The sequence below is a fragment of the Bombina bombina genome, chromosome 3, assembly GCF_027579735.1.
Source record: "Bombina bombina isolate aBomBom1 chromosome 3, aBomBom1.pri, whole genome shotgun sequence".
Classification (NCBI taxonomy): domain Eukaryota; kingdom Metazoa; phylum Chordata; class Amphibia; order Anura; family Bombinatoridae; genus Bombina; species Bombina bombina.
The window spans coordinates 946440776-946453272 of record NC_069501.1 but is presented as its reverse complement, the minus strand read 5'-3'; the positions used below and the strand labels follow the sequence as shown (position 1 = coordinate 946453272).

The following is a 12497-nucleotide window of genomic DNA, read 5'->3' as shown; positions in this document are numbered from 1 at the left end:
ACAAAGGTACTTACACATACAGATACACTGCCACACACAAAGGTACTTACACATACAGACACACTCCCACACACAAAGGTACTTACACATACAGACACACTCCCACACACAAAGGTACTTATGCATTCAGACACACTCCCACACACAAAGGTACTTACCCATACAGACACATTCCCACACACAAAGGTACTTACCCATACAGACACACTCCCACACACAAAGGTACTTACCCATACAGACACACTCCCACACACAAAGGTACTTACCCATACAGACACACTCCCACACACAAAGGTACTTACCCATACAGACACACTCCCACACACAAAGGTACTTACCCATACAGACACACTCCCACACACAAAGACACATACAAGAGAGAAATAACTGTAGGGATGTGCAGCATGTTGCAAATGCACAATGTTACCTTTGATTGGACAGGTGGCAACCCTAATACTGCACTTTCATAAGCAAAACAGATGAATGCATTAATCAGTTGTCACTATTTTAGTGTAATATTTCTTTCCTTATAACTCCATCAATATTCTGAAGTCTTAAAATTATTCATGCATTTTCAATATTTGTTTAACTTTGTAAAGTTTACTGATGTCAGATACATTAATCATGTTTCTGTTGCCAATAAAATATACACATTAGTATTTGGAAACAGTTAAAGCTAAGTATATAAACAAAAAATGCATATTCCAGCTTTTTAAAAGTTAAAGTGAATGTCAATTTTGATGCTAAAGTGCCCGGTTTTTAAAAATTTGATTAAAATCATGGGCACTTTAATTCATCAAAATTTACATTTCACTCCTGTTGAGGAAAAAACTTACCTTTTAATCTTCACATCAGCTCCAGCTTTCTCCACCCATCGCAAAGCCTCTTCCTGGGTCTAAAATGAGGAATCCGGCTTCCTCCAATCACGGCGTTGAATCAGACACTGATTCCCCCGGGGGGGGGGGGGGGGGGCCGACACCGTGATTGGAGGATGACCTATCCATCATTTCTGACATCAGAAATGGCTTGCAACGACCGGAGGCAGCTGGAGCTGCTGTGAAGATTAAAAGGTAAGTATTTTTTCACAACAGGAGTGAAATGTAAATTTTGATGAATTAAAGTGCCCCTGTTTTTAATCAAAATTTTAAAAACCGGGCACTTTAGCATCAAAATTGACATTCACTTTAAATCTTGACCTTGGTTAGGGGGCAAGACTACATTTTTGCAGTGGTCTTCAACTAGGCTTGGGTGACCTGGGGATAGGACTAATATGGGACTAAATAGACAGCGGGGAACAGTGATCACACAGTTGTTGCTACACTCCAACCTGCAGTGAATAGAGACAATGGGGCTGATTTTCAAAGAAAATGCTTAAATTATAGGCACACATTTATTGTAAGGTAAGGGAATTAACAAAATGTTCCAAGATTAACTCAAGCATTATTAGAGAGGAACTGGGATGTCAGCCTAGCATGCTTACTGAAGAGTAGACACATTAAATGCAAATGTGCTGGGAAATTTGTTGATTGACTGTTAATGGAAATTAGTGAAAACGGAAGCTTTCAGAATCCTTCATAGGCACTTGTGCATCACTGATATACAGTATATGAAGAAACAAATACATCTATTTCCCATTACTAGTTCATGAAATGATGACAGATGATTGACAAGCTAAAATTGGTGTCCACTGATTTCCTGAACAATGAAATTATCATGACCAAAGCAATGAACACATTTATTTAGCAAAATATTCTGTGAAGCAGACAATGATCACAGTGATGAACGGATATGATGAAAAATGATACTGCCAAATGCAAACATTTTGTATATTGACATGACATTGGAGAATACATTTAAGAATATGTATACATACATGATTTTAAATACAATTTTATTTATTTAATTAAAGAAGATGGTTAAAGAGACACTGCATGCACCATTTTACCTATAGGTATGCAATACTGTATCTGAAATGTAATGAATGTTTTTATTTTGCCTAATATGGGTGTACAAAATTATCCAATGTGATCCAGGACCCTTACACGCAACTGGAGCACAGCCTCAGAAAGAGTTTGTCAGGGAGTCTTGTGGATAGATTATTATGATAATATAATTGGGGGAAAATGAATACAATTTTATACATCATTTTGCCTCAAAATAAAATGACAACGTTTAGTTCTTTTAAAATTTGAGATATAAAAGCAATAAAAGGCAATTGCCAGCATAATAATTTACATATGGATTAATAATACATCACAATCAGTTAAAGGCACGGTTAAAGGGAAGATGCACTGTCTAGCAAAGCATACGCTAAGCATGGCCTATAATTCATAATCAGCTTGAGCAGTGCTTAAAAAGCTGCAAACAAACTAGGATTTTAGGAGTATTTCTATTTATGCTCTGTTGAAATAAAGTGATTGATTTTTATTATCTCACTAATGCACTTATGTTGCAGATCCCTAAATTGTGGTTTAATACATAAGAGGGAAGAAAATAAAAATACAGGTGATGTAAAAAAAAAATTTATACACAAACAACTGAATATCATTCATGGCTAGCTTGTTTTTCTAGGTTAAAGACACTGCATCATTTTCTTTTCCCTCATGACATTTTGCTGTTGGACCTTGTCAAAGGTTTCCTATGTAATGAGCTAAAACGATACCTGGTTTTATGTCCTGGTTTTCTGATTCTCCATGAGAGTTAGTGACTATAGAGTTCTGTTTCATCTTACTAACTTCAATATATATATATATTTTTAAATAAATAATAAAAAAAAAACCTGTCTTTCTTTTGTAATATGATAGGACAGGGCCTGACAAACACTACATAGCCTCTACATGAAGTGTGTGCTGAGATGTATCTGTTTGTGATACACCCAGGTGGTAAATCGCCATAGAACAGGCTAACAAAAGTATTGAGCCAGTGGTTCATTCCTGTGAGTGTGCTTCTCTGTGTGTGTGTGTGTGGTCTTTTATTGCGCTTATCTTGTAATTTACATCTCCGCAACACAATATGTGGGCCCATGGGGAGTGAATTTGGAAAACTTGATCTAGAGTTAATTAGGAGCAGATATGTCTTCAAAGTTACTTGAATATTAGGAAGAGTGAGAAAATGGACCTACTGTCTTCTAAAGCATCTTGAAAACATAAATTATGCTTAACTGATAATTTAATTTCCTTCTGTATGAGGAGAGTCCATGGCATCATTCCTTACTGTTGGGAAATACTGAACCTGGCCACCAGGAGGAGGCAAAGACACCGCAGTTAAAGGCATAAATACTCCCCCTACTTCCCTCATATCTCAGTCATTCTGCCAAGGGAACAAGGAACAGTAGGAGAAATATCAAGGTGGAGCGTTAGATCTAAACACAGGTCTGATCCTAATCAGAGCCTTAAAGAAAGATTGCACCTCAGGGAGCTCCTGTGCAGCAAAACAGAAAGGGCTGAAATCTGTCCCCTCAGGGAAATGCCAGAAAGGCCCTTCTCCAGACCCTCCTGGAGAAAGGAAAGAATCCTGGCAGCCTTAACCTTATGCCAGGCTAAACCACGCTCTTCACACCAGATTAAGTAAGCTCTCAACACCTTATGATAGATGCGACGAGTAACAGGCTTACAAGGCTGAGTGAGAGTGTCAATAACCCTCTCAGAGAAACCTCCCTTGGCTAAGACTAAGCGTTTAATCTCCATGCAGTCAGCCTCAGAGAATCTAGATTTTGGTGAACAAAAGGACCCTGGAGCAGATCACTGAGACAAGGTAACTTTCACAGAGGAGGACATCCCCACCAGGTCCGCGAACCACATCCTTTGCGGCCACGATGGAGCAATCAGTATCACTGATGCCTGCTCCTGCTTGATGCGGGTCACTACACAGGGAAGAAGTGGTAATGGTGGAAAAATGTAAATTAGATTGAACCCTCAAGGCACTGCTAATGCAACTATTAGCTCCGCCTGAGGATCCCTGGACCTCGACCCATATCTGGGTAGCTTGGAATTGAGCCGGGACATCATGAGATCTATCTCTGGCGTCCCCCACCTGTTGCAAATCTCCGCAAACACCTTGGGATGGAGAGACCATTCACCCGGATGAAAGGATTGTCTGATGGGGAAATCTGCTTCCCAGTTGTCCACAGCGAGCAGTTGACAGCGAGCAGTTGAGGGCCTCCGCCCACTACAGAATCCGAGATACTTCCCTCATTGCTAGGGAGCTCCTCGTTCCCTCCTGATGGTTGATGTAAGCCACTGAGGTTATGTTGTCTGATTAGAATCTGATAAACTGGGATGAACCCAGAAGCGGCCAAGCCTTCAGAGCATTGAAGATCGCTCGAAGTTCCAAAATGTTGATCGGGAGGAGGATTCCTCTTGAGTCCACAGGCCCTGTGCCTTCCTGGCACCTTAAACAGCTCCCCAGTCACAATCTCTCAGGATAGTCTCACGAAGGATGTCCCTTGGGACAGGTGATCTGGACAGAGCGACCAGTTGTCCAGAGAAATCTGTTGAGACAGATTGGAATGATCGCCGTTCCACTGTCTCAGCATGCACAGCTGAAATGGTCTGAGATGGAATCTGGCAAAAGGAATGATGTCCATGCTGGACACTATGAGACCAATCACCTCCATACACCGAGCCACAGAGGGCCTTAAGGAGGTTTGGAGGGCAAGACAAGCGGAAATTAGTTTGTAACATCTCTGGTCTGTAAGGAATATCCTCATGGATATAGAGTCTATGATATTACCGAGGAATTCCACCCTGGTACTGGGAATAAAATAATTATTTTCTAAGTTTATCTTCCACCCATAAGATCAAAGAAGAAACAGAAGAGATTTCGAATGGTCTTCTGCCAGACGACAGGATGGTGCTTGAACCAGAATATCGTCCAAGTGTGGTGCTACTGCTATACCTCTGGTTCTGGCCACTGCAAGCAGAACCCCTAGAACCTTTGTAAAAACTCTTGGAGCAGTAGCTAGACCAAACGGAAGTGCAATAAACTGGAAGTGCTGGACCAGGAACGCAAACCTTAGGAACCTGAAATGTTCCTTGTGTATTGGAACATGAAGGTTAGCATCCTTCAGATCTATAGTGGTCATAAACTGTCCTTCCTGAACTAAGGGAAGGATGGACCTTATCGTCTCCATCTTGAACGAGGCGACAGATAGGAATTTGTTTAAGCACTTTAGGTCCAGAATCGGGTGGAAAGTTCCCTCCTTCTTTGGGACCACAAAGAGGTTTGAATAGTACCCCAGACCTCTTTCTGCAAGAGGTACCGGGACAATGACTCCTATGGAGGAGAGATCCCTCACACACCCCAGAAAAGCTTCTCTCTTTTCTGGCCTTGAAGACAGGTTTGATAGGAGGAATCTGCCCCTGGGTGGATGAGACTTGAAACCTATCTTGTATCCCTGAGCGATGACCTCAATGACCCACTGGTCTTGCACGTCCCCAAACCAAGCATCTGAAAAGAGCGACAGTCTGCCCCCTACAAGATCCAGAGCCGGATCGGGGGCCGCCCCTTGATGCTGACTTTGTCTCGGCGGGCTTCTTGCTCTGCTTGAATTTATTCCAGGACTGAGTTGGCTTTCAAGTCCCCTTGAATTGCTCAGGCTTTGTGGAGGGCTGCTGATGTTGGGATTTATCTGAAAGAAAGGAACGAAAATTAGGACCTTGTCCCTTGGGTTTGTTCTTCTTATCATGCGGGAAAAAGGCACCTTTGCCTCCAGTAACCGTGGAGATAATAGAGTCCAGGCATGGACCAAATAGAATCTTTCCCTTAAATGGGAGGGAAAGAAGTCTTGACTTAGAAGTCCTGTCCGCAAACCAGGACTTCAGCCAGAGTGCCCTACGGGCTTGAACAGAAAAACCTGAAGCCTTGGCATTCAGGCGAATAATTTGCATATTTGCATCACAAATAAAAGAATTAGCCACCCTTAAGGCCTTAATTCTTTCCTGGTTCACGTTGAGGGGACCCTCCACCTCGATCAACTGAGATAAGGAGTCGCACCAGTAGGTAGCCGCTCCAGCAACCGCAGCAACAGCCGCTGCTGGTTGAAACAAATATCCCGTATGTTGAAACATCTTTCTTAACAGAGTTTCTATCTTCTTATCCATGGGCTCTTTAAACGACGAACTATCCTCAAGCGGGATAGTAGTACGTTTAGCAAGCGTGGAGAGAGCGCCATCCACCTTGGACCAGGAACAATTTTTTAAAAGAAGAAGGGGAAAATTAAGAACCAATTCTTTCCCATTCATTCTTAATAATGTTCGTCATCTTTACGGGAACCGGGAAAGTTTGTGGTACAACCCTGTCCTTGTAGACCTTATCTAATTTAGGAAGTTTCCTCAGGCAATTTGGACTCTGAAACCTCAAACATAGCCAAAACTTCTTAAATCTAAAGTCTGGTTCCTCCGCAACTGAGTCTTAGAAGCAGCAGATTCCGACCCAGAAAGAGCACCCTCTTTACAATCAGAGGCGCCTTCATCATCGGATAATCTTGTATCAGATAAATCCAATAAGCTAGTAGATGACCCCTGGGAAGGATAGCAATATTTGACCTTTCGTAAAGCACTAAAGGCCGCAGGCACTGCCATTTGTAACTGCTCAGTAAAGTCTGGTGGTAAATGGGCCCCTCCAGATGGAGGATTAGGAGTGCTACGGGAAGAAGCGTGTGTATTAGAGGACTGTAGGGTGCGCAACTCATGGGACGGAGACTCCTCAGAGATGGATGGCTCAGTGGTATCAAACATATTAACTTTCTTTGACATGATTACTTTATCAAGGCATGTGAAACATAACTGAGCAGGCGGGTATACTGTGGCCTCTTCACAATATAGACAGGTTTTAGACTTAGGTAAAGAGGGAGTACCCTCTAACGCATCAGAATCCTCCATAACTTGCCCTAACAAAACAGACTATTGATTAAAGAAAAGAAAAACGGCGCCTTTATACCCGAAATGGCTGGGGCACCCACCACCTCCTATAACCCAGGCCAAACAGAGAAACCACTTCAGGAAAGAGGAAAAAAGTGTGACCACCCCCGGTCACGTGGCGCGCAATGAAGGACCGCTCCTGCTATACTAGTAAGAAAGCGTGCCAAGCCTTTCAGGCTGCGCAGCTCCCTGAGCTTCATCTTACACATGTCGCAGCATAATCAAATAAACTTATGTTATTAATTCCCACTGTTCAATAATCCCCCCTCCGGAGATATTAACCCTTGATTCCATACAGATAAAAGGAGCCACACTGTGACCCTGTCTTCTTGCGTTATCATATGTATATACAAAAAAATAATGAAAAGATCTTACTGGAATCTATGCCGTGGAACAGAAACACAGCCTCTCAAGTTTGACAGTCTTGTAGCATTGCTCCTGACATAGACTTGAGTGATGGAAACAGGCAGTGAAACTCGTCAACACTGATTGCTTAGGAGCTGTTAATACGAGTCTGGATGGGTTCGCAGAAAGACTCTCCCTGCATTTCCAGACTCTAACATTCGTCAATGCTCTCACTGAGAGGCTGACAAGACTACTTAAAACTCCAGTCCCATTTCGAAGGGTAGATACCCTCCATAAGGAATTACTCTGAATCTTCTGACACTTCTCTGCCAACCTCCTGTGACGAAAGGCAAAGAATGACTGGGATATGAGGGAAGTAGGGGGGGGGGGGGAGTATTTAAGCCTCTGGCTGGGGTGTCTTTCATTCCTCCTGGTGGCCAGGTTCAGTATTTCCCAACAGTAAGGAATGATGCTGTGGGCTCTCCTCATATTAAGAAGGAAATTATGTTTATTAGCAAATCTTGCTTGGCTCCTAAATAATCTAACTAGTTTTCAATGTTTTTGATATTTTTGTCAACCCAAGATTTATCATTGCCACTATTCAGGAAATCCAAATCCTGAAACATTTTGCAACATGATTTTGCAACATTTTGTAGAATTACGGCTAACCACCTAGTTTGTGTAAACATTATTACTTCAATTGTATTGTGGTAAGTGGTTAAGTGTTTCCTGTCTTGAAGTAACATCTTGATGAAATAATAAATATCTAACTGCTGAAGTCTTGTCCAAACAGCAACCACGAGACTAACCACAAATGTTCTGGTATTGGAAGATTGATTAACCCCCTGACTTTGAACATCTAGAAACATTTGTAAATGGTTCTTGGACCAGAAAATTTAATAATGGCAAAAATGGCCTTTTCTGATGTAACCTGCATAATAATCATGGAATTGGGGAAGCTGGTGGGAAAACATAACTTTGTTTGAAATGCTACTTCTGAGCCAAGGTATTCACTGCTTGAGAAAGAATCAACTGGTATCTGCTGAAAATGGTTTCCATCTGCAAATGGCTGAAAGCGGCAATGAGCTCTATATCTGGGAAGATAACTAAACAAATATTTGTCAGCTGAGCTGCGATTCTCATGACTGAAAGCAGACTCTACTCTGTCTTGTGCACATACAAACATGAGATCTATATCTTCATAATTTCTGAGGCTGTTGTTTGCTTGTACGATATTAGGCCTCTTCTAGTCTCCACAATCCGGGATCTTGAAAGTTTACCCCCTAATTGTTTGTGCTTGAGTCTATGGTAAGAAGAAACCAAGTTGGTTCTGGCAAAGGAAAGCTTGATTGAGACTCTTTGCCTAACTACCAGGTTAATGCTATGTGATATCATCTAGGAATAAAATGCATTAGGGAAAATCTTTAAAAAAAAAAAAGTTAGAGATCAGGGGTGTTTATCTTGCCCATTTAACTCAGTGACAAGTAGATGCTCATCAAGGTTCTGACTGACAAGAAGGTTAGAAGTACAAGGCTGTGAATGACACTTGATGAAGCATAGCACCCTGCCTCTGAGCAATTGCTTTTTTGATTTTTACTATTCGAAAGATGTTGTTCAGATAGTGGAAAACTAACACGTCTCCTTTTCTTAATTCTGCTATCAGGGGAAAAAGCTTTACTGTACTTTCATAATTGTTCACAGCAGCTCACAGACATTTGTAATGGCTTGAATTTACTGGAATGTAGATATCATTTGGGTCTACTGAATCAAGAAAAACATTTGGAGTAATATTTAATCAGAGAGAAATCGATTATATCCTCATTTTTCACAATATTTAAAGCTCTTAGTAAACAAAGCATTTGGTAGAAAATAAAATCCACTTTTCTTTTAGACAGATGAATAGACTCTTGCATCTAAACAGACTGAAGGATTTTACCTTTTTTTCTTTTGACTCTGCTGAAGTGGAGAATTGAGAAAAAAGTATCTTGGGGAAAGGTGCTTCAACTCTATTATGTAACCTTTTTAAATCACAATCAATACCATGTAATTTCTATAGAGAGACAGCCCAGGTTCCTGAAGCTTGCTAGATGACCCCAAATGGGGGGGAGTTACTTGTGAAATGAAATGAATTATAACAATGATAAAACTGGAGGTAGAAAAAATGTTAAAGCTTGGGGCAATTGAGGAATCACAAAGTGAGTGGATCAGTCCAATGGTGCTTGTTCCAAAGCCGGATGGTTAATTAAGATTCTGTAATGACTATTGTAAGCTTAATTGTGTTTCCAAATTTGACACCTATCCAATGCCTAAAGTAGATGAGTTGATAGAAAGTCTAGGAAAAGCATGTTATCTCACTACAATTGATTTAACCAAAGGGTATTGGCAGGTGCCTCTCACTAATCAAGTGAAGGAAAAGACAGCTTTTTTAACCCCAGAGGGCTTATTCCAGTATACAGTATTGCTATTTGGTTTACATGGGGCCCCGGCAACATTCCAGGGAATGAGGAATAGAATTCTGAAACCCCATGTTCGTTATGCAGAAGCATATTTGGATGATGTTAAAATTTATAGTACAGATTGTGAATCCCATCTTCCAAAAGTTCAAGCAGTACTTGATGCAATACGGTCCGCTAAGTTAACTGCCAATCCTGCAAAATGTACTGTTGGTTTACAGGAAGCTCAGTACTTTGGTTATACTATTGGCAGATGATTAGTTAAACCTCAGACAACAAAAGCAGGGGTCATACAGAACTGGCCGCAGCCTCTAACTAAAAAACAAGTGAGAGCTTTCATTGGGATAATTAGTTATTATAGAAGGTTCATCCCAAATTTCGCTACAACTGGATGGGCCCCAATTATGATAAAATGGTCCCCAGAAGCAGAACAAGCTTTTAAGTATTTAAAAGATGCCCTTTGTGCCCATCCAGTTTTGATAACCCCCAATTTCTCTAAAGATTTTATTGTACAGACAGATGCCTCTGATGTTGGTTTAGGAGCAGTTCTCTCGCAGTGTCAGGGAGAAGAGCATCCTGTTCTTTTCCTAAGCAGAAAACATATCCCACAGGAAACTAACTATTAGTTGCCTTGCCATTAAGTGGGCTTTAGAGACGCTTAGGTACTACCTGTTGGGAAGACAATTTTAATTAATAACAGATCATGCTCCTCTCACATGGATGAGCCAGAATAAGGACACAAATACAAGGGTTACTATGTGGTTTCTTAGCTTGCAACCCTTCAATTTTACTGTAGAGCACAGGGCTGGTCTTTTGCAGGGCAATGCTGATGGTTTGTCTCAGGTACATTCGTTAATGTCCATGGATGCTCAACCCACTGGGTGTGAGCTGGGGGGGAGGATAGGTGACAGAAAGCAAGTCCTGGTTATAAATGGAAGATATGTAAGACCAAGTATTGTACATGGTATTTCTCCTTTCAGTTAAAAACCCCAGGGAGAGAGTGTGTATATTTGATTGTGCAGTTGGTAAACTGTGTTCTGGGTCCCTGGGGTTGGGATAATTGGGAGAAGGGTGGGCCATTATCCCAGACAGCTGTGAAGCTATCCAGTTCAGGTTTTTGATTAAGCAGCTAATCACAGGTGTGGTTAATTAGAAGCTGTGAGCGTTTAATAGGAGCCTGATTGATGCCTATTAGAGAGTTATCCAGCTAATCAGAGGTGTGGTTAATTAGAAGCTGTCAGCGTTTAATAGGAGCCTGATTGATGCCTATTAGAGAGTTATCCAGCTAGAGAAGCTGGTGTGTTAAAAGACTTTTGTTCCTGTGAACTGTAAAAGGACATTATTTTGTCAAAGCACTTGTGAAATGCTATGAAGTGCTGGGACATGCTTGAAAGTACTGCTATTTGCTAAAAGTACTTTACATTGCTGCATATGAAGGATTACCCTGTTTTTGACACGGAACTGCCTGTTTGCTGTTGCTGTGAAAAATAAAAGCCTTTTAAACTGCAGTGGGCTGTCCTGTGCTGCATTTGTGCCCTAGAAGACTGTGGTTAAAGATGTTCCTGTTACAATAGATATATATAAGTGCATTGGAGCCCTTTGCAGTCAAATACCTGAAAACATAAAAAAACAGAATTTATGTTTACCTGATAAATTACTTTCTCCAACGGTGTGTCCGGTCCACGGCGTCATCCTTACTTGTGGGATATTCTCTTCCCCAACAGGAAATGGCAAAGAGCCCAGCAAAGCTGGTCACATGATCCCTCCTAGGCTCCGCCTTCCCCAGTCATTCGACCGACGTAAAGGAGGAATATTTGCATAGGAGAAATCATATGATACCGTGGTGACTGTAGTTAAAGAAAATAAATTATCAGACCTGATTAAAAAACCAGGGCGGGCCGTGGACCGGACACACCGTTGGAGAAAGTAATTTATCAGGTAAACATAAATTCTGTTTTCTCCAACATAGGTGTGTCCGGTCCACGGCGTCATCCTTACTTGTGGGAACCAATACCAAAGCTTTAGGACACGGATGAAGGGAGGGAGCAAATCAGGTCACCTAGATGGAAGGCACCACGGCTTGCAAAACCTTTCTCCCAAAAATAGCCTCAGAAGAAGCAAAAGTATCAAATTTGTAAAATTTAGTAAAAGTGTGCAGTGAAGACCAAGTCGCTGCCTTACATATCTGATCAACAGAAGCCTCGTTCTTGAAGGCCCATGTGGAAGCCACGGCCCTAGTGGAATGAGCTGTGATTCTTTCAGGAGGCTGCCGTCCGGCAGTCTCGTAAGCCAATCTGATGATGCTTTTAAGCCAAAAAGAGAGAGAGGTAGAAGTTGCTTTTTGACCTCTCCTTTTACCGGAATAAACAACAAACAAGGAAGATGTTTGTCTAAAATCCTTTGTAGCATCTAAATAGAATTTTAGAGCACGAACTACATCCAAATTGTGCAACAAACGTTCCTTCTTTGAAACTGGATTCGGACACAAAGAAGGCACGACTATCTCCTGGTTAATGTTTTTGTTAGAAACAACTTTCGGAAGAAAACCAGGTTTAGTACGCAAAACCACCTTATCTGCATGGAACACCAGATAAGGAGGAGAACACTGCAGAGCAGATAACTCTGAAACTCTTCTAGCAGAAGAAATTGCAACCAAAAACAAAACTTTCCAAGATAATAACTTAATATCAACGGAATGTAAGGGTTCAAACGGAACCCCCTGAAGAACTGAAAGAACTAAATTGAGACTCCAAGGAGGAGTCAAAGGTTTGTAAACAGG

At 41.4% G+C, this 12497-nt stretch overlaps 1 protein-coding gene across 1 annotated transcript in view; it reads right to left on the bottom strand.

The window, feature by feature from the left end:
* Positions 1–12497, bottom strand: part of DGKH (diacylglycerol kinase eta) — an 800492-nt gene that overhangs the window by 11400 nt on the left and 776595 nt on the right.